The sequence below is a fragment of the Cyanistes caeruleus genome, chromosome 5 (assembly GCF_971803275.1).
Source record: "Cyanistes caeruleus chromosome 5, bCyaCae1.hap1.1, whole genome shotgun sequence".
Classification (NCBI taxonomy): Eukaryota; Metazoa; Chordata; class Aves; order Passeriformes; family Paridae; genus Cyanistes; species Cyanistes caeruleus.
In genome coordinates this window covers 19,665,472-19,688,933 of record NC_141705.1, presented here as the reverse complement: position 1 = coordinate 19,688,933, position 23,462 = coordinate 19,665,472, and the positions used below count along the sequence as shown (strand labels likewise).

Below are 23,462 nucleotides of genomic sequence, written 5' to 3'. Positions count from 1 at the left end.
ACTGCATATTATTTAAACCAGAGTAACCACCTAGCCAAAGTCAAATCCTAATCCCTCTTCTTCCATTCAAAGATCATTCTCCCACTGGACAGAAGTTCCTAGGGGTTTGTTTTTTGGTATGTAAAATTATCTCACAGATAATTAATGAGGTTTTTCTTTCCCATCCATCCTTACGTGCAGCTAGATTCTGAGGGTCTTGATAGTGATTTTAAAATAGATTCCAGTAAATTGAGATATGCAAGCCTATTGTGCTGTATTTCATAATGTAAACAATAGATTTTTATACTTAATTTTAATTTATCAATTTTATTGATATTAACAGTTGACAGATACCACCATCATTGTCAAAAAATTAACAACTTTTCAATTTAGAATATTTTACCCTCTACATCTCCTATAGTATTCTCATAGAAATTTGTTCAGAGAACTTCCAACACTTCTTTGGTGGCGTATAATAGGTAAGAATTTTGTCATTTAATTTGACAAAGCCAAATTTTGATCCCTGTTGTTTTGTTACTGCCATGTTCAAATAGACTTACCAAGAGTTGCCAAATGCACACAATGACTTCCAATTCCTGCCTCTCTTTTGTAAGCTGATGTACTTATTACATGACTAAATGAGTAACTCTGTGAACTGCAATTTCTAATTCTTCCTGCAGAATTTTTTTGAATGTTTAATATTTAAATAAAGATTGCTGAGGAAATTTTCAAGCACAGATGGAGTACTTAGGTGGAAACAATATCTACAGTACAGTAATTCATATCTAACTTGGTTTTTCATCAGTCAGATAGGAACACAGGGTAGGCTGATAACCTTTTATATTGCACTGGACAAGCAATTGTCATCAACTTTAACTTCACTAGAAGCACTGAATGCTTAATAGTTGTGATTGGAAACAATTAAATTCCTATTATTCATAAATTGGCTTTCTGTCACAATAAGGAAAAAAAAAAGTAATTGTTATGAAACAATCTATTTTTTGTAAGGAAAATTTCATTTTGTCTGTTAATAAATAATCACCTGGAAAAGGAGCATGGAGACAAAACAACATACATTAACCAACATTTATTTCTTTCTGTGATTTAATTTGATTGTGTCTAACAAAAGTATCTGATATAATTTTAGGTTTAATGGAAATTTCCAATAGAAGAACTGAACATTTCTGCCTGTAAAGCTGTTCTCTAGAAGTAGTCCTCATATTTGACATTAGGAGGATCCAAAATGTTTAGATATAAATCTGGTAAAAAATAGCTAAATCACACACATTGAACTTCTTTCAGAATCACAGAAATTTGAACTGAGCTGCATTCAAAATTCACAAAATTCATGAATGTCAAATACAGTAATGAACTAGTACTGGAACCTGTTTGACCTAAAAAAGATATTGTTACGCAGAAAAAGGAAATTTTTGTTTTCCAAATGAAAAACAATTAAATTTATTATAGAGACAAAATACTTAACAATAGAACCATTTTACTACCACAAATTAATTTTCCTATAATACTACTAAAGTAGTATTTGATAAGTATTTTTCATCCATATAATATAATTAAGACAGGGTTAATAACTCATGACAGATGTGTGAGATGGCAAAGACATATGTCTCCAATGAGAAACCAACTAAGACACATTTGAAGAGAGGAACTCTGAGCTCAAAGTGTGGTTAAAGTGAATGCATAACAAATTATTCTTTCACCACTCAAGGGTACAGAGTCTACATGTGTTTGCACAGAAGTCTAATGAGCAGTGAAAATTATAACATATTGTGAATCCACAGCACTGAAGCATTGATTTATAAAGGCAATAAAACACACACTAAAAAAAGTGCTATTGTTTGCTAATTCTTTTTTTATGGTTACCAACAAATTCAGAACTGAGTGCAAGTGAACACAATGTTTCTTCCATTAGAAGAGTAAAGTTCAGCTGATGTCTCGCAGGACTCCCTGACCTGAGGGGAGAAGTTGTTATCTCAGTTAATTGAATTCTTTGGTGGGAATCCAACTAATTAGTCTTCTATTTCCTCACCAGAAGAAAAACAGCTCTTCTATCAGTAGCTGAGAAATAAGGGGCAATGGAGGTGAGAGGATGGGACACGCAAAAGTGGTAGAATATTCTGGAAGTCTTCATCTTTCCCTCAAAAAAAGCCAAACCAAACAAACAGAAGAAACTCACACTAAAAAAACAAAACAAACAAACAATAAAACAATAAAATGAACAAAAACAAAACACCAGAACCAAACCAGCCACAAAGCCCTGAATAATATGAGTGTCTGAAGGTAATTTAAGTCTGCAGCTTGTTTTAACAATCAAATACAGACTGCAAATGATAGTATACCAAACTATAACTTTGGTTCAAAAGTCTAATAGCACTGATAACCTCGGAAGGATGTTGCACGCAAATGTCAAGTTAGTCTCCTTCATGGATAGCTGGGGAGGCTCTTGGTGCTATCATTTCCTTATACGTGAAATGTCATCGATAAAATAGAGATTGATTGTCTTGTAATTCCTGCTGAATGAAAGAGGATCCTATGCAGAGTGATCTGACTATCAGTCCACTTAACAGAAGCTTAGCATGCTGAAGAACATCTTGCATTGTTTGGATTCAATCCATCATTAAACATAAATGAGAGGAAGACTGAGATACATAAATGTGCAAATGCCACATGGATGGATATATTAAGGAATCTGTAACCATCTGGACTCAATATGGAACCTAAAATATGCCCATTTATCAAATTATAATTCCCATGCAACATATCACATCAGTATTTCAGAGCTGATTAAAAGTAAATTGTTTAGAATTTATCAAACTGAGTTCAGAAGCAATTTCTATACTTTTCTTATGTACCATATATTCTTCAGAGTTTATTTTATTCTCTACTAGACATATGCAACAATGAATGCCCTGGTTCTGCAGAGTCTTGTACATGTGTTTTAATGGATTTAGGCATTATTCTTAATAACCTTAATAGAATTGCTCAATCAATGAAATAATACTTGTGCATGAATATTTGAAACACTTAAGTTTGAAAAATAAGCATTTTAACACTGAGCTCTAAAAAGATAACTCTCAAGAAACATGGAGATATCAGAGGCCAGCCCAAAAGGTATCTGTGACCATTTGAATTTTAACATAATGAGATACTATTGCCTAACTTCTGAAATGAGGGGACTAGAATGAGCCATCTATGTACTTCATGTCTCCACCTCCTCATTGTGGTTGATTTTACATGTCTTAATTATTCTTATTTAAACTGAGTTAGTTAATTAAATAATTAATTAGATTATGTTCATGACATAATTTCGTTATGATTTGTGTTTTACCAAATAGGTACTGAATAATGGTTTTAACCCAGTCTACACAAAAGTGTATTCTATAATGGAAGTTTGGTATCACACCTGGAATAAAAGTTTTGTTGTACAACATGGGATATTTGTTGTACAACCTATGGGATAAATGTCTAAAGAAACACTTTGGAAGGAGAGTTACATAAGCAAAAACAAAGTTTGAGAACAGAGTGGAAACCTTTAATTGTTTATTAAGTATTAAAACTGAAAAAGATTTCTAGCAGTCTGCATATCAAAATTCCATTTAGAGACATTTCTGCATCACAATTAGATGCAGAAATACAAATGTCAAAATACAAACTCAATGAAGTTGAAAAAAATTAAAATAATTTCTTTTTAAAATGTTTTTAGGCAATGAGGCTCTCGGACATCTTCACATAGTTTACAAAGGTTAAGTGAAGGGTATAAGAGAAGTTGAAAAAACTTGGACGGTTTTTTAAGTAAACTATTAAAAACAATAAAAAAATAGGAAACTGTGCAAAAATTTTATAGAAGTAAAAGGGTATCTAATGACAGAAACAATGTATAAGTCATAGTCTCATCTACATAGTAAAGAGGTAAGGATGAAATTCATTCCATGAAATGTGTTAATGGCAGGGAGCAGCAGTCAGCTGTTATTCTGAAGCAAGCTTTGATTCATATGAAAACATATAGTCCTCTCATTACAGGACTGTTAAGAAAGACATTAGCTAGATTTTCTTCTGTTGAGCTTTATATTGAAAGAAATTTTCATCACAGTTTTGAACAAGGCTACAATTTTTCTCTAGTAATACAAAATCCTCCATGCAAGTCAGGAACTGTATGTAGAGAGTATCTATTGACTGACAGCTTTTAAACGAATAGTAAATTGCCTAAGGAACTACTAAGACATTACTAAACCTCATTGGAATGCATCAAGTCTCATCCAAATAACCTTGTTATTACTGTTTAACAAGAATAAGAAATCACTGCCGTAGCACTGTTACACAAACTAATTTTTCTGAGTTCATTTAATTCTTTTTCCTTTTCAGCTTCTCAGCTCCACTGGTCACTTCTCCTTTAGAATGTTTTTCATGCCTTTAATCACTGTAAGCAGTAGTAATAGTTCTCTAACAGAATAGGTAGCTGGGCAAGTGATTTAGATTAACATTTTCTCTGCATAATCAAATAGCTGGAAATAAAATGGAGCCTATTTTACTCCCAAATACAACAATATGAACCAAATATAAGTCCTTGCACTTAAGTTATCACTGGTCACTTGTCAATAGTGGGGTTCTACAGGACTCCATCCTCAGCCATGAGCCCTTCAGCATCTTTGTAAATGATCTGGATGCAGGAAAGGAAAGGATACTAAGCAAGTTTTCTGATAATACTAAATTGGGAGTAGCTGTTGGCTCCCCTGAAAGCAGAGAGGTCCTGTAGAGCGACCTTGGCAAATCAGAGGTCTGGGCAATCAGCAACTGTATGGTATTTAACAAAAACAAGTACCAGATCCTGTATCTGAAACAGGGCATTCCTGGATGTCTGTATAGATTGGGTGGTGATATGCTGGAGAGCAGTGCTATGGAAAGGGACCTGAGGGCTCTCACTGACGGCAAACTGAATGTGTTCTGGCAGCCAGGAGGGCCAGCTGTGTCCTGGGACACATCAGGCACAGCATGGCCAGCCAGGCAAGGGGATGGATTGTCACACTCTGCTTTGCACTGGAGCGTCCTCACCTTGAGTGCTGGGGGGGCAGTTTTGATCCCTACAGTGTAAGAAGAATATAAAATTATTAGAGTGCATCCAAAAGAGGGCTATGAAGATAGTGAAGAGTCTTGAGGGAAACCATACAAGGAGCACCTAGTTTGTTCAGCCTGGAGAGGAGGAGACTGAAGTAAGATCCCATCATAGTCTACAGCTTCCTCACAGATGGAGGTGGAGGGGCAGATGCTGATTTCTTTTCTGTCGTGACCAGTGACAGGACCTGAGGGAACAGAATGAAGTTCTGTTGGGGGAAGTTTAGACTGGATATTAGCAAAAAGTTCTTCACCCAGAGGGTGGTTGGGCACTGGAACAGGTTTCCCAGGGAAGCAGCCACAGCATCCATCTTGACAGAGTTGAAATATTTGGGAAATACACTCAAGGACATGCTATAAATTTTGGGGTTGTCTTATGCCGAGACAGGAACAGACCTTGATGATCCTTGTGGCTCGCTTCCAGTTGAGGATATTCTATGATCCTATGAGTCTATGGATTTTTTTTCTTTTTTACTTATTACCATAAATGACATGGTGGCATTTCATGGTCCCAACAGAGTAAAGATCATAAATGCTTATGAACAAAACTCTGAGCTGAAATTTTAAGTCATGTTTATTAACAGCAGAGGACATATTTTGAGCATTTATTTTATTAAGTCTATTGCTAGTAATTTATGTTTTTGATGAAAGTCAAATTATTAATTTAGATTCTATAGAGAGGCACAGAGAAACATATTCAGGTGGGAGTGGGATCCAGTATATACTGGGAAAGGAATTGATGGATCTACTCTTGAGGAAATAAGAGTAGAAGTGAAAACATCAGTCTTAGGTAGAGGTAGCAGTAGTGTACCTTTGAGCTTTTAGCCCTAAAAGACACATGACCCTTTTCCAGATTTCAGTTAACTAATTCAGTCCTTCAAAACTGATGGGCAAATCTTATGAATTCAGTCCGAAGATGAGAGGGTATAATTTTCTTCCTAATCCTCTCATATCCTCTTTCATCAGTTCCTTTGCATTTCAGTGATTACACTGCTTGTCTAAAGAGACAGGTTCAATTACCTTCTTTATCTCAGAAGATAAGGATCTGTTTCTTCATTATAATGACCTATCTATAAAGTTATCTGTATTTTGGAAAAACCTCAAAATATTTTTATTATTTTTATAGAAATCATTTCATTTTGCATGGAATAGCTAAATACTAATTGAGCTCTAAAGTAAAAGAAATGAGATTTTATACCTCTAAAAGGGGTACCCACTAGTGGGTAGGGATGTTAGTCCTCATTTTCTTTATTTCACACATACAGAACATTTTGTATTCAGTATATACTTACCTTTATTATCTTCTATAAATTCCATTTGTGAGCTCAACCACATTTTCCAAATGTACAAATAATCACCATTGACCATTTGTGGTTGAAATGTGTTCCATATTTTTTCCTTTTTTATTTTCCCTACAGTAAATATTCTGTGATACAACTCTAATGACCAAATTATCATATCAAAGAAAACCACCGTGGCAAAAGGCACTGATAGGTATCTTTTTAAACCCCATGGGGGAAGTCAGACTTTAAAGAACACCTCATCCCAAATTATGGGTTTTTTCTCTCAGGGATTTGAGAATTCACATTATAGAACAATGTGGAAAACTTTACACAATTTTTAAAGATACTAGAGATTTTTAGTTTGATGACCAGACTGTTGAGATATAATACAATTTTTGTTCTTTCTGGAATAAACACTTTTCAAATAGTGACTTAATCTGGAAAAAATATCTCCAAAATTGATTTGGCAGGCAGGGCTGTCTCTTGACACGGATAAGACAATGACAGAGGTGCTCTCAAATCCTTGATAGAGAAAGGAGGGTAATTTTGAAATACTTATGGATGATAATAATAGTTCTTTTGCCACAAATTACTCTGGTGTTTTTCTTCTTTTATTATTGTAAAGGATGCAACCTATTCATTAAATGTCATAAGCCACTGGGAAATTTTGATGGACATAGTGAGCAATTTGCAGAAGCTTCATGGCATCTTCCTCTGCTTGCTCAGTGACTTTCCATTCTCTTCATTAGCTTTCTATTCTCTTAAAATTTTGGGTACTTTTATGTCCTCTTTGCTGCACTTTTGTATGGTATTATCATGGGGAAGACACTGAACTGAATTTGTGCAGCCTCAGGACTCGGGCTTGTCAAGTTTGTTTTCTCTTAGCTTTTCTTGACCAACCTTGATGACTTGGTTTAGATATAAGAGCAATTTTTTTAACTAACTGGGAGGCTATGGCTAATTTGTTTATCGTTTGCAATTAGTGTGATTTTTAAAATCTACAGGGAAAAATAGAGCAGGTGTGACAGCACAGGCCTTGAGAAGTGGAGCTAGAGAATGGTCCTAGAGTAGCACAGCCTCATGAGCACAGATGCTGGAATGAGAAACTCACAGCTATCAACAACTCAGCAGCTGTCAGTTAAAGAATATCAAACATAGAGATAACTGGTTCTTGGCTAAACACAGTAAAAGGCACAATATAAAGTAAAGCTGGGTGCAATGGGAAGCTGTAAACCAACACAAGGTGTGAAAGTATGTCAGCAGACCTGTAAACTGAGCATGAGTAGATAAAGGAGGAAGAAAATATCAACTATATATAACTAACACTGTATTATCTCCAGTGAAGAACACCAAAGACTGAAACCCAACCATAACATCCCTACCAACGTGGGACTGAAAGCACCAGCCTTAAGACCTGGAAAGAGAAGATGAAGAGCAAGCCCACCACCAGGCACCAGAGTAGAAGTGAGGAAGTGCACATATATCAGTTCAGCCTCTGTTAGTAGTGAGTGATTTTGCTCGTAGAAGTATTGTTTCTTTTTCTGTTGTTGTGGTTTAGGAATGGTACTCTCCTACTTAGTGCCCCCACTGAGACTAAACCATGGGCCTCTTGCTCACTTCCCCCTCACCTTCTTCATTCCTGCTGCATTGGGATGAAGAGAAGAAGTGGAGGCAAGGAAGGTAAAGATCACAGGTAGCCATAAAAACAATTTACTGGAAATAGCAATGAGACAAGAAACCAAACAGTAACAGTAACAATACTAATGACAGAATGCACAAGGAAGAGGCAAATCATTCCTACAGAAAACCCCCAGGAATAATACCTGACCTCTCCTTCAGCCATGCTACAACATCCTAGAAGTCAGTTCTTCCTGAATCCTTAAAAAATTATTTGAGTTATATAGAATAACTGCTGGGGCCTAGCCATGGCCCTCCTGACTACCACAAAAATTAACCCTCTCCTTGCCAGAACCAGAATGACGGCAATAATTAGATCCAGACTAAGTTGGTGAGACTGCTAAGATTGCAATTATTCCATCAATAAATTCCTGGCTTAAAATACATATTCTTTGATTGTTCCTTAAAATGATGAGTGTAGATAATTTGGATCTAGACATAGGTAACAAAACAAAATTTATTAGAGTCTTTGCCGCACATGTAGGGTTTGACTCCCCTGCATTGGAAGATATGCCTGAAGAGACTGCATTGGCTTAAACCTGCAGAGAATTTGTCCCACAGGATATGTTTAAATTAATTCTGCTGGAATTTTTTTTAAATGAACTATTCATAAAATGCTATGAACAACTTTCATAATTGCCTAGAATTTCTGTTGAAAAAATTTACATCAGTAGATTCAAAGCACACCGTGGACTTTCCCAGTCTGTTAATATCTGTAAGAATTATTGCCTAGAGTGATACTGAAAAGAAAGAGAAGCTAGACAGAGAATGTAAAACCTGTCTACAGAGTGAGGAAGAATTTATATTATTATTCTGTATTTTTCCTTGTCGTTTTCCTTTCTGTATATGTTTGCCTGTGTTTTTTTTGCAGTAAGTGCTGTAGCAATAAGAACGCGATGATGCACCTGAGAGTTCAGTCCAATAAAATTGTGAAGAGATCATATTGTGTTCTACTCATTTCTGTTTCCTAAGAAAAAGAACAAGGTATTAATGTCAATATAAATGCTATTCCATTTAATAGACTAGAAGTCAAAACACATCTCTACATTTGAGCAGCTCAGAATACTGGCTGTTAGCACAAAATATTAAGAGTAATCAGAGTAATTAACTAAATCTTCATGGTGTTCCCTGAGGCGCTGGTATCCACTAAGATTTAGGTTGCTAGAGTTCCACCCACTCTATGCCAATAACAGATAAATGAAAGCCTGATCAAGACTGCATTGAAATCATTATTTTAGGTAAATGTTTAAATCTTTTCAGGGTAAAATATAGTTTGTTAAAGACTGTACATGTTTACATGTGCAATAAGACGTAAATCCTAAGTACTGAAGTTCCTCTGAAACTCCATAGACTGTTAAGTAGAATTCCATTATGGATATTTGGAGAAGTGATCACTCCATTCTGATCTCAATCTCCCTCCCTCCCCTCTACACCCTTACCACCCTCACCATTAGACATTAAGGCAAAACAAAAGGCAGTATTATACTGCTTACCACATAACTGATGGTCAACAAGCTAGATCTTCTTTCCATTAGAAAATAAAATTTCCAACATTTTTTCTATACTTTTTTAAAGACCAAACCCTTTCACCTGAACATTAACATCCACACTTACATGTGTAGATAAACGTATTTTTTACTTACCACTTCACCTAGGGATCCCTTAAAGTTACCATGTTGTAATGTCAACTTAAAATTTAAGAGAATCAAATTAAAACAATTGCAGTTGGTTAGGGTTAGTTCCAGTTGTCATCAGATTATGAAATAAAATTTTACCTAAACCCGTGTTTCCAAAATGTGTCTCAAATGTATGTTCCCTCACAGGACATGAACAGTAGCACAGAAGATTCCAAAAGGGATCTCCAATGTTCTTCACAGCTTAATAAAAATAAAGGCAAACCTAAAGGATGATGTGCTTGCAAAAGAATCTTTTGAAATTCAAATGATAAAGTTCTACCTAGAGAGACATTTGCCTGAGAACGTAAAAGGCCAGATGCCCCAGTTCTGAGCTGTGAAATGTCTGGATTATTTCATGTGATGCAGAAATCAGGAAAGAGATTTTACAGTTTAGCATTATTAAATATTTCACTCATTTTCAAAGAATATAATAAAGCAAAAAGATTCTAAAATGTCTTTGTAAGATTATTTCCCACTGTGTTTGTTTTGGTAGGGAGGAGGCATGTAAAAGTAGAGGAGGAATGTGTGAACATGTGCAAATTAAGATACATAAGCTTGAAACACAGCAAGATGGGGTTGCACTGAGGGCTTTATTGGCTCCCCTAACTGTAAGGAGAGATAGCAATACTTCTTTTTCTTGGAAATCTTTAATATATGTAGATGGATTTCAACAAGAGTGAGGTATAACGTAAAAGGAAATAAAATTTGACTAACTAGCTTTTTACCACAATAATGATGGAAATATTTGGAAAAAATACAAAAACTTTTTAAATTATCTAAAATAAAAACAATGAAAGCCCCGCAGGCTTTTCAATTAAAAATATGAACACATTAATGAGCCATCTAAATAACAGCTGAGCAGTGACTACTGCTAGCTCTGGGCTTTCTGTAGAGAGAGAACTTTTGCTCTTTGTGCTATTAAAGACCAACAAATTATTAGACACCAACAAATAGCTGTGTTATTCTCTTTCAATACAAAGCACTATAAAAATTATAGAGATAACTGAGCTGCCAAACAAACAGCTAAGATGCTTTCATCTACTTACAAGTTAAATATTCAAATTCAGGTATATTTGCATAATTACTTCATTATGAACATCATGTCTTCATCCATTTCTGTCAAATATCCTGGACTTCAAAACTGATCATTTTGCCAGTTGTACAGTATTTCTTTTCATCTACTTAACTGTATTGACTTGTTTCTTTCAGTCTTACTATTCCTTATTTTATGCACTGAAAACAAATATTAGATCTGCAACACAAAAGAATATTGATTCATAGTTTCAGGGAAAATGAAGAACAATTTCAGGTTAAGAAAGCAGACATAATTGGAGGTAGGCAACGAAAACCAGCATGAAAAGGCAGATGGAGAATGCTCTAGGTGGCTGACTGACATTTCATGATCACTAGCTCATGTACTTGTGAGAGGCTTTAACCTGCCAGATGTCTGATGGCCTCTTAGCACAGCAGAGTAGACAGTCTAAGAGGTTCCTGGAGTGTGTGGAAGATAACTTTCTGACATAGCTGCTGAGAGAGCTTATCAGGGGCAGTGCCCAGTTAAGTTTGCTGTTTATGAATAGAAAAAGGCTGGTGGAAGATGTTGTGGTGGGATGCCAACTTAGGCACAGTGAACAAGAAATTATAGATTTGATTCTTGATGGAGTAAGGAAAGGTGTCAACAAAACCTTTACCTTGGACTTCCAGAGTGCACACTTTGGCCTGCTGAGGAGAATCCCTTGGGAAACTGTACTTAATAAAAAAAAAAAAAAACAACAGGAAATCTGGACAGACTTTAAGAAGAAACTCTTAAAGGTGCAGAAATAGACCTTATATGTCAAGAGACAAGCTGTCAGGGAAGAAGATCAAGCTAGTTAAACAAGGAGGTTTTGCTGGAGCTCATGGGGAAAAAAAGAGAGTTTATGACCTTTGAAAAAAGGGACAGTCAACTCAGGAACAGTACAAATATGTTGGCAGGTCATGTAGCAAAAAAATTAGAAAGGTGAAAGAATAGCCAGAATTCTATCTTGACACTACTATAAAAGATGACAAAATATGTTTTTATAAAGACATTAACAACAAAAAGAAGGCCAAGGAAAATCTTCATCCTTTACTGGACTCAGGGGGAAGCACTGTAACCAAGGATGTTGAAAAGACTTAGACACTTAATGCCTTCTTTGCCTTAGTCTTTAACAGAAAGACCAGCTATTCTCACGGTAACCAGCTACCGGAGCTTGTGGACAGGGAGACAGAGCAGAACAGACCCACTGCAACCCAGGTGAAACTAGTTAAGGACCTGCTGTGTCATTTAGACACTCAAAAGTCTATGGGGCCAAATAGGAATCATGTGAGGCTACTGAGGGACCTGTTGGAAGAGATTACAAGCCACACTTCATTACTTATCATTCAGCACCTACAGGACAACCAGGTAATCAAGCCCAGCCATCATGGATTTAGGAAAGCCAGATCTTAATTGACCAACCTGATACCTACCCTTCTATGACCAGGTGACCCACATATTTCCAGATGACATCAAGTTGGGTGGGATTGTTGATCTGCTGGAGGGTAGGAAGGCTCTGTAGAAGGACCTGGACATGCTGCATTGATGGGCCATGGCCAGTTGTATGAGGTCCAGTAATGCAAAATTGTGTGTCCTGCACCAACAATCCCCCTGCAGAGCTACAGGCTGGGAAAAGTGGCTAGAAAGGGGCTGACCAGGGATCGCTGATCAACAGACACCTCAGCATGAGCCACCACTTTCCCAGGTGACCAAGAAGGACAGTGGCATCCTGGCTTGTATCAATGAAAGTGTGGCCAGCAGGACTCCCTAGTCTGAAATCATTGTCTCTCTGTACTTGACTCTGGTGAGGTCACACCACAGGTCCCGTGTACAGTTCTGGGCTCCTCACTTCAAGCAAGACACGGAGTGGCTTAAGCATGTCCCCAATAAGGCAACAAGGCTGGTGAAGGCTCTGGAGAATAAGTCATATGAGGAGTGGCTAAGGGAGCTGCGGGTGTTTAGCCTGGAGAAAAGGAGACTCAAGGGAAACCTTATCACTCTCTAAAAGTGTTCGAAAGGAGATGGCAGCCAGGTGGGGGTCAGCCTCTTCTCTCAGGCAAGTAGTGACAAGGCAAGAGGAAATGGCCTCAAGCTGCACCAGGAGAGGTTCAGGTTGAATATCTGGAGAAATTTCTTCACTGAAAGGGTGGTTAAGCATTGGAAAAACCTGTCCAGAGAAGTGGTGGAGTCACCATCACTGAAAGTGTTCAACCAAATTGGATGTGGTACCATCCAATAAAACCATCATGCAATAGTTTAGTTGACATGGTGGTGTTTGATCAAAGGTTGGACTCAACGATCTTGGCGTTTCATCCCAACATTAATGATTACATGATTCTTTGACTCAGAGGAACTTTATCAAACCATGCATACATAAAAGAGTCATTTCTAAATAGACACTGCACAAAAGACAGTTGCATCTGATACTGAAAAGTCTGTAATATATGAAAATAAATGTAAGTAGAGTTTATTTTTCCTAAATTTATCTGTCACATAGTTCTCTACATAAAAACACTGTCACTATGCTCCAATTATAATCTCTAGACAGTTCATCAATGGAGTTTGTGCAGGTTTTGATGCAATTTATTTGATTAAATGCATGAATCTATAATAATGATATGAATTATTTGTATTTTTCCTTTGATTCTAATTACTAGATTTCCAGAAACTGTAAAAGAACAGGCACCGAGGCTCATTGCATTTGTCTGTAGTTAAATAAAATTAAACTCTCCCAAAATGAAACTCTCCTAAGGATAGGTAGATAGACAGACAGACAGATAGATAGATAGACAGACAGACAGATAGATAGATAGATAGATAGACAGATAAATAGATAGACATGCATAAAAATTATACATGTCCATACAAAAGAAAGTTCAAGAACAGTGTGAGCTGTCATAGCCATCTTAGGCTGGCTTAGTTTTTGAAATAGGTAAAACAGAAAAAGTCATCATGGTACACATTTCAGTACAGTGTAGTAAGCAGAGTACATTCCTAGGATTTCTGGTTAGCTTGTTGTATGGTATAAAATTTATTTATTACTTTCATTAATCAGTATGTGAAAGTTAAGATCTATCCAAACTGCATGTCTTCATGTCAATTCTCATTTTAACTTGTTTAGCATGCTGATGATTTTTCTCAATGACTTTTTAAGGCATGGAAACATTCACTGAAGTAATAGCTTCATGAATTCAGGGGTCTATATTTTCTACCATTTTGACATGGTGTTTAACTGTTAAAAAGAGGGTAGAAAACCGTTTGAATATTCTTAGTTAAATCTCAAATTTGTTCTTGTACTGTACAAAGTCAATGCAGTCAAGGGATTTTTTAATAGAAGCGAAATAATTAATGGAAGACGTAATAATAGGTTGACCTTTTTCACATGTTCAGAAAGTAATTGGGCAGATAGAAAAGCTCATGACTTTTTTAGAAGTTGATTTCATTATTTTTATTATATTTAGAAAATAGCAGATGTTGTGGTCTTTTCATTTACCTTCTGGGTAATAAGGATTTAGTATTACTGGCCTCAAGTTTTTGCTCTTAATTATATGATTAGGCTTTTAAAAGTGTAATTTGATCTTTCTACACACTGACATTATCTCCGAAACTAAGACTTGAGGAGATGCACTAGCTTTGAGATGAAGAAAAATGTGAGGTTGGTAATACAGCTATGGAGTTTGGATCTACGGGATTTCAATGGCTTAGCCTGACTGCTTTAACCTACTGATAGGAGAACTGACACAGGCTCTGAAGACTCAGAGTTTTACAGAACCATAAACTGTGCTGTGCTAGACATTTTAGTGAGCAGAATTTGGTGATCCCTTCCTAGAACTGGTGTTCACAAGTCTTGGACTCAATAGGCATCTTATGAAGAAAATTCAGAATAACATGGAGAAAATTATTGTTCAGAAGGGGGCGGGGGAAGTGGGCTATTTGAAAACAAGAGGGTGGCAGTCTCACTGTTTAAGGTAGAGGGTTTCATTTTAATACTGAATTTACTTCTTTCAAATTATTTGACATTAAACAGTATTTTCATTTATTAGAGTGATTCTGCAGTGTACTGAAAACACACTGAAAGTAAAAATTAACTTGGCAGAGCATACCAGTTCAAATATAAATGTGATTCTTAGTACAGATCTCTATAATATGCTCACTGTCGTGATGCTGGATGTCCCCTGTCTCAAGGAAGTAATACATGGCTTGAAGCAAGCTCAAGCTTATTGCTCTCTTCCAATTCTTTTTGTTGATTGTTTTTTATTGAAACAGTTTAGAATAAAAAATTTACACAATCCGGTTTTTGCATCAACTAATGCAGCTATCCATATATAGTAAAGGACACCGTGTAGTTCCCTTTGTGTTAGTTTGTCTTTGTGTTAGTCTGTCTTTCTTTGCAGCAGGAATAGTCAGTTCACTCATTCTTTCCTAAACTTCGTAAGTATGCTGCCCCTGCCCATCATCTATGAATTTTCTCTCATTGTAGTTGATTGATCACAAATAGCCAAAGAATCCAACAGGGAGGAGATGAAATTAATGAATCACTGGTCTTCCTTTTTTTACAGATGGTGTCACCAGTCTGTACTCTTTCTTATATAATATTTTTCTAAAGCAGTAACTCATTATATTAGTGCTTTGAATACTATAGAATATATATTGATGAAAGCCATAAGACTTGCAAAAGAGGTGCTAAAGCAGCTAAAAGATTTTCCTTCAGACATTCTGTTTGAGTAAAATACCTACAGACTGCCTGAAGCATGCTTATGCACTTTAATCACTTAGTGAATGTCAGTCTTACTGGCTTTTCTGAGAATGTCACAAATTAGAAGGTTTCTAAGTCAGCCAGATACATTAAATGAAACATCTGAATCTGCAAGTCTTCTACCAATTCTAGAAAGGTTAGTGAGCTCTCACATAAGCCTTTTTTGAAACATGAACTTCAAGAAGGTAATGTTTGAAATAGAGTAAACTCAGATTTTCTAAGTAAGGAATATAACTAAAAAAGGGTCTTAAAACACTCTTCCCCTCTGTTTTCTTGGGGTAGTCCCATTTTACTCCAGCAAACTTCAGTGGCTAGCAGTGTCTAGGAACACTAGTTTGGTTCCTGCCTTTAGAGATTTCCTATCTCTCTGTGAAGTGAAATGGGGAGTTAAACTCATTGGATGGAGAATTTTACTAATGCAGATAATTTCAAGAGTAAAAACATAAATCAGAAACTAACTTGATTTCCATGTATGCAATTATGAGTACTTACCACACTTTTTAAACTTCTTTAGTATACATCCTACAAAATTTAGTTTTTAGAACAGAACATATGTAACTGTCATCTAAAATTTATTTCTGTGAAAGAGGGAGTTATTACTAATCCAGCAGAGATCAAAACAGGCTTATCGATTGACTTTTCAACATATGTGCCTACTGGTTTCCACTCCCAGCTCCTCCAAGAAACATCTCAGTTTGATATATGTATTTAGGAATCATATAATGATACTACTCCATTATTCATTTAGAAGATGAGTAGGTACTACTAAAACAATATTTTTTGTGTAAGAATTAATACTTACTGAAATAAATTACAAAGAAATATTCAGGACAAGAAAATAATAATTTGCAGATTTACTCCTTTTTCCCCTCTCTTTTTTTAAGCACTATCACTTGTCAAAAAGATTCATCAAAAAGAGTTAAGGATTTTGTTCATTCTTTCCTCCCCCCTAAAAAGGAAAGATGTTTTTTCCTAATAAGTCTTAGAACATTCACTGTCAAAAGCTTCTTCTTATGTATTGCACAGAAGATTTGCAAGCTTAAAATGGGTTTCCCTACTCAAACAGGAAGTCAACCAAGTTGGATGGTACTGAAATGTCAAGTGGCACAAATGGCTGGTTCACAGAGATAAGCACTAGTATGTGGCCAACTGCACCTGTTTATTCATTTTGGATTCCCAGTGGGCTAATTGTCTAATATTTTACTAAGGAATCAAGAAATTTATTTCAAAATTTTTACTCTGTAAGATGCTGTGCAGGATTTTACTGCAGACTGAGTGCTGTGTTTTCCATGTAGAGTACCCCTCCCAGTGTATTTTTCCAGTGTTTCTTTTATTAGCATAAATAATTAAATCTTACAGTACAAGAAAAAAATTATTCATTATCTCGCTGCTTAGGGAACCTATAGAAAATGGGAGTCTTTCCTTCAATAACTTTTGTAACATCATGTATTCATTAATTTTTCTTCTCCCAAAGTCCCACAGTATCTTTGTGACTAAAGTTAAGCAGTCTTCAGGCACTTTATTTTCAGAATTCATTTTAGGCATATTTTAGTTTGGGAAGAATTTTACACTTCTTATTAGATTAGGCTTGTGGAGGAACGGTATTTCGATTTTTGTTAATCAGTGAAGGAAGACTGTGATGTTTGGTTTAAAAACTCAATTTTACCAACTTAGCAATTACCCAGTGCAGATAATAATTCAAAAGTATTACAATTGTAGTGGGATTCCTGAAATGTGGTGTGCAGAAATGACATCCACTGCTAGGACATGTAAGCTCCTCTTCTAGTTCTGGCATCTGGCCACTACTCATGGGGCTGGGATGGGATCGAAAACTGCAGAGTAAATGTGCCAGCTGCAGACCTGGAGGTACACTGAATCTCCACAATACATATCCTTCACAGAAAATGAGAGGAAACCTGAGGAAACAAAAGCAGTCAAAGTTGAAAAGGGTACGTGCTTTTCATGGACAAATGTGAACATGGACAAAAATGAAGAGCAACGAGATGGTACATTTCTATCAAATAGTATGATTAAAAAACACATTCTCTTCTGGACAAATGACTGCCAGAAAAAATATCATGTCCACTTAATATAGTGAGAGTTTAATTAAATTACCAGCTATCACTACTCTCTGATTTTGTGGTATTCACAACAACTATGTAGTCAATGCACAAGGAAAAAATAAAATAAAATTCAGCCATATGGTTTGGAAATAAAATCCATATTAGATTTTCACCCTCTAACTCTGCAGTTCTGACAGAAATAAAAGACCTGAGGTTATGTTATAGTCATTAAAATGAGCAGATTTTCTTCATGGTACACTTAATAGAGAGTTCTATTTAGTAAGGTTCCATTAACACACATTTATTCTGAATGAAGTGACCGATTTCATTTGTTACTTCCCTTAATAAGAAATTTGTGTGAGGGCCCTTCAACAACCATCCTGAACTATTTCTTACAATCTGTACAAAAATGGCAATGTCAGAAGATGAAAAATAATGTACTACATAAATATTTTGCTGCCAAAATATATATGGTTAAAAGCCTTATACCAAATTATTTCCTAACAGGGCAATCAGCCCACAACCTGTGATCTTCTTACCAGAAAACTCTTCATCCAGCCACCAGTATAATCAAAAAACACGCATTCATAGAATCATTTAGCTTGGAAAAGTCCTTTAAAATTTTTGAGCCCAACCATAAACCTAATACGGACAAGTCCACCGTTAAACCATATTCCTAAGTGCCATATCTCTAAAACTTTTTAAAATCTCCAACAATGGTGACTTGACCACTCTCCTTGGCAGCCTGTTCCAATGCCTGCTAACACTTCCAGTAAATATTGGGGTTTTTTTTCCGAATATCCAATTTAAACCTCTCCTAGATAAACTTGAGAACTTTGATTCTCATCTTAGATGCTTCATGCCTAACCAATATTGACATTCATAAACCACAGTGTCATAAGGTACATAGCCCCTTAAATTTTCAGCAAAATTGCAATGATCTTGATCTCTTTAGTTGTCAAAGAAAAAGAAATCAGACAAAATAAAAAAAATATTAAAAAATAATAAAATAAAGTATATGTAATGCAGAGAAGTTTCCTCTAAAGTAATTGTCAATGTTGCACCCAAGAGAATAAGCTAACTGACTGGGGAGAGACTGTTTACAAGAACATTGTCTCAGTTTAGGGACAAATTTAGGATAAAACACTCTGGAATGAATTGTCTTGTTACCGCCGAAGATGAATAGATCACATGGACACAGGTCGAGGTGTGGTGAAAAGAAGAGAAAGTTTATTTTTCCTCCCAGGATTTATAGGCTTTTGACCACGGCCAGGGATTGGATGGTCAGGATAACACCTTCCCGCTGCACTGGCCATGAGAGATGTCCATCACAGGATGTGTAACAGAAAGAATGTACACATATCTATGTTTACAGTTACTGTCCTGGGAAAGTCCTTAGAAAACTATGTTAGCAAGCTCAGAAGCTGAGTTTTCAGGGCGACATTGTCTCTTCTGTAAGGGTTCCAAGAATCCCTTTCCACCAACAGGAAGTGAGTACTAGTGGATGAAAGAGAAAAATACTGCAACAGTTTATTGACAAACAGAATGCCCACAAGGCACAGGAAAAAGGTAAATAAATGCTAGATGTTAAACAGTCAGACCTTACCCCCCTCATACACACACCAGAACAAAAATCCAAAATGCCAGGAAAAAAAAATAACTCTGGCTCACACCATGTAGTAGGTGGTGTGGGTTTTTCTCTCAGGGAAAAAAAAACATACAGGAGATTCACACAGCAGCTCAGGCAGAGATGAAAACCTGAGGGCTGCCCAGCATCAATTCACTCTCCACAGCAGATGAAGCAGATGGGCAGAGCCTCTGGCATGCCCGCTCTCCCCAGCTCAGCCTTCTTGAAGCAGCCCCTCTCCCAATGATCCTGACCAACCCCTCTCCCACAGGTCCCATTTTCCCTGATCTCAGACTAAACAAGCTGTCCAGTTCACCTTGAAAAGTTGCCAAAGGGTTGCTTCTGTGGCTTCTCCATGGCCAGGGAAAACTTCTTGGAATAACAAAAACCAAGCTAGCCAAGCAAAAAACTGCAGACCATACTGCACCCCAGACGCCTGGGGAGTGAGGCCTTGAAAAAACCCACCAATGAGTCCAAAGCTCCCCCATCTCCTGGACACAACTTTAAGATATAGCAAACATTTGGAGCATAAAGCAGAGAATCAGGGAATAGACTATCACTGTAAATTACCCCAAGACAAACATGCAAGACAAGGGCAAATGAGGAAATGGCTTTAAACTGACAGAGAGTAGGTTTAGATCAGATTTAGGAAGATATTAGGATATTAGGAAGAAAATCTTCACTTCTGTGGGTGATGAGGCACTCAAACATCTTGCCCAGAGATGCTGTGGATGCCCTGTCCCTGGTAGTGTTCAAGGCCCGGTTGGATGGGCCTCTGAGTAATCTGGTGTAGTGGAAGGTGTCCCTGCCCACGGCAAGGGAGTTGGCACTTGATGATCCATAAGGTCCCTTCCAACACAGGCTCTTCTGTGATTCTGTGATTACAAGACCTTTCATCTTTCAGCTGTGGGACTACAGTTGTTAGCAGACACCTCCTCAAAAGTACTTTGCCCAAGGGCAACCATCTCATAGTATAAAACTTTTGTTCACTTTGATGTGGTCATTAATACAGAGTTTCAAGTCATTTAATGCTAAGTAAAAGACAGTAATGACAGTAAGTCACAAAATCTGCAGCAACAAAACCATAACAATTTAGCAACAAAAAAATCTTAACAATAATGAAGAAAAACTTAGAGGCAGAACCAGAACAAAAAGAGATCTAAAGCAATTTGATATTTGCAATTGCTCTATTTCAAGCATGATGTTCTCACTAGGACAGAGATGTTGTTCAACAGTGTTAGAAATGAGTAAGCACATAAATGTTGGATGCACTAGAATCGAAAGTACGTTAGAAGTTGCATTTCATCTTCACTGCATGGGCAGTGATGTAGAAGACATGATTCACTGACTAAAAATAAGTGGCAGAGATGAAGATGTCCTTGCAAATGCCCTTAGTAAAGTGACCTTTTCTCTCTAGGAAATAATATGGTTTATGAAACATTTGTCTTCAGCCAGGGAAGACAAAAGGAAATGAAAAGCTGACCAGCTTTCCCGCCAGATCATACCAATTGGCATGCATATGGAGTGTATTGAACTGGATCGTTCAATCAAAATGTAAATCATGTGTCATTACTTATTATCCAGGCTCTGAGCAAGCTTTCTGCAAGCCAAAACTCATGGCTGACAGATTTTTGAACACTAAATGAGTAGTGATACCGGCAGAGATACAGACTCAACACAAGAAAACTGATGTGCAATTTATTAGCATACCAAAAAGAAATGAGACCATATTCCAAGAAAGCCAAGCCTCATAAAATTGTGTGGATACTGAGATATTTACAGAAGCTGAAGCAGATAACCTACATTGGAAGACACGTTCCTCTTATATAAAGCTTTGATAGTAGTACTCAGATAAAAACCCAAACAAACAATCTAACAAATGTTTATGGAGTTCATCCTATCTATAATCAAAATCAAAATCACATAGGAGTATAAAAGAAGTGCCATTGTGTATTTGAAAAAATTCAAGTCATTTAATCAAGGAGTATGGTAGCAAATTATACAGATTCAAAGGAAGCAAAATACATCACAAAGATCTTTGGGAAATACAAAAGATATAAAAGTAGACAGTAAGAGAAAAAACCTAGGAGAAATACTCAAGAAATATGTTATTTGTGATATGATTTTTCAATAGAAGACTCCACAGAAATTAACTGAAAAAAAAGAAAATGCAAAAGCCAGAATATGGTATATGAAAGCAGATTTAAAATTTCAGGAAACTGGAGGCTGAAAATGCATAGGATGGACAGGAGAAAATGGAATTATTTTCATTAAAACAGGGAATATAGCGGTCTGTAAGACTAGAGTGAAAGAGAAGATGCATTGTCAAAAACAGCTCAGAAAATGAAATACATACTACTGGTAAAAATCTGAATAACTTTGATTGCAAAGACAAGGAAATTCAACTTAACCTTCTATTCTGAATATTTCAAGGATTTCAGAAAAAAAGACAAGGTGATTTGTAAAGAAGAGATAAATTAGCAAAGAAGTAAACAGAATTCAGGAAAGTTCAGAGAGAAAAATTAGTTTGCTAGAACTATTAAAATTATTCCAGTGAACATAGGAAGCTGGGCAGCTGGGACATGACATGGCTCCTCTTTCCATGAAAGGAACCTCAGTGCAGAGTAGCAAAGATGTCCACATAGTATTTTTTAGAAGTAAAATTCACAGGGTTTTGACACAGATATAATAACATAATAATATGGCCTGATAAGTCAAGCATTCACATCAGAAATAAAACGTGTTGCATGTTATTTATGTCATCTCATTTTCCATGCCAGAGCCCATCAGACCCTGGGACCCCTTTCAGCCTCCTCATGTTTCCCCTGCCTGCCCAGGCCCCAGGGCTGTCCCCAGCGCTGAGGGCCCCTCTCCCCGCACCGCTGCAGCCCGCCAGGCTGCCCTGACCGTGGGCACTGCTGCACTGGGCCTATCCACAGGTCCCCATCTCCTCCCCTGGCCGGGCTGCGGCCCAGGGAGCTGCCGAGGCTGGGGCCGAGGGGCCCCGCTGGCCCCGGCTGCGGGACCGGCTGGGCCGTGAGGCTGCCCCGGAGGGCCCCTTCTGCTCCTGTTTCTGGCCCCAGTCAGCTTCCAGCTGCCAAGCCCAGGACAATCAGCTGTCCAGTACAAATTCAGGGTGGTACAGTCTCTCATTACATAAGCCCTTGCCAAGTTTTCCTGCGGTATGACCTTACACCTGGATCACTGGGCCAACAAAGCCGACAATGATGGCTTAAAAAAGAGACTGTTTTCTGCTCATGGTGGTACATGCTTCTTGGTTTGCTTATATAAACTATTTATACTTCGCTGTGAATGCAAATTTTCTTTTCCTGCAAATCTATCACTTGAAAAATGACTTCATTTTTACTAAACTTTCCCAAAATAAGATAATAATTCTCATTTCACAGCTTAGTTATGACATGCACTTAAATTACAGTAAAAAGCACACTCTCATTTTGTGTTTCTGTGGGTTCCTTTCCTAGCCTAACACCGCTAACTACACGTTTTAAATCTCCTACTGATTCCAATTAGAGGCCAGAAAACTAGAAAGTTTTGATTGTTATGTCTTGCTATCTCAAATTCAATAGTTGAAAAATTTACAACTATTGTGTCATAAAACTTAGTAAAGAAGAAAACTGGAAGCAAGAAATCATAAGAAAGCAGCAGATCAAATTCAAATCCTCAGACAGAGTTCAGCTGCTTTAACTACAACTCAGTATTTTCGCTATGTATTTGGCAGTCTTATTTCATATATGACTTGGCACATATTCAAAAAATGAGATACTCTTCCAAAGTACACTATCCATCCATAGACAATAATGTCTTATATTTCTGTTATTTATAAATTTTCACACATAAATTTCCTATATCAAAGAGATGCCTGTGTATCTTCCTGAAAAAAAGAAGTCAAAGGAAGCATGTTTAATAAACCTGTGTATATATATATATATATATATATATATATATATATATATATGTATATAGCCTAAGTGATGTCATTTTGTTGGTGAAATAAATGTATGTGAAAATATACACATGAGGTATATTTTATAATATGAGGTATTATTCCCAAATGTGAAAAAGATTGTTTCAAAAAAGTATGTATGCCTGACTTTTTAATTATCAGTTAACTTTTACAAAGAAATAAAATAACTATAAATATATTAAAAAAATAAAATAAAAAAGATGACCAGTAGCATTTTCCTGTCATATAACAA

General features: G+C 36.6%; 1 long non-coding RNA gene across 1 annotated transcript; it reads right to left on the bottom strand.

Annotated features, from left to right (window-relative positions):
* Positions 1-14,762: 14,762 nt before the first annotated feature.
* LOC147652963 (uncharacterized) lies at positions 14,763-22,318 on the bottom strand. The gene is made up of 2 exons (XR_015287242.1): positions 22,153-22,318; positions 14,763-17,471 (listed from the first exon to the last, which is right to left on the bottom strand). It is a non-coding gene; the product is annotated as an uncharacterized LOC147652963 (long non-coding RNA).
* Between the last annotated feature and the right edge of the window lie 1,144 nt (positions 22,319-23,462).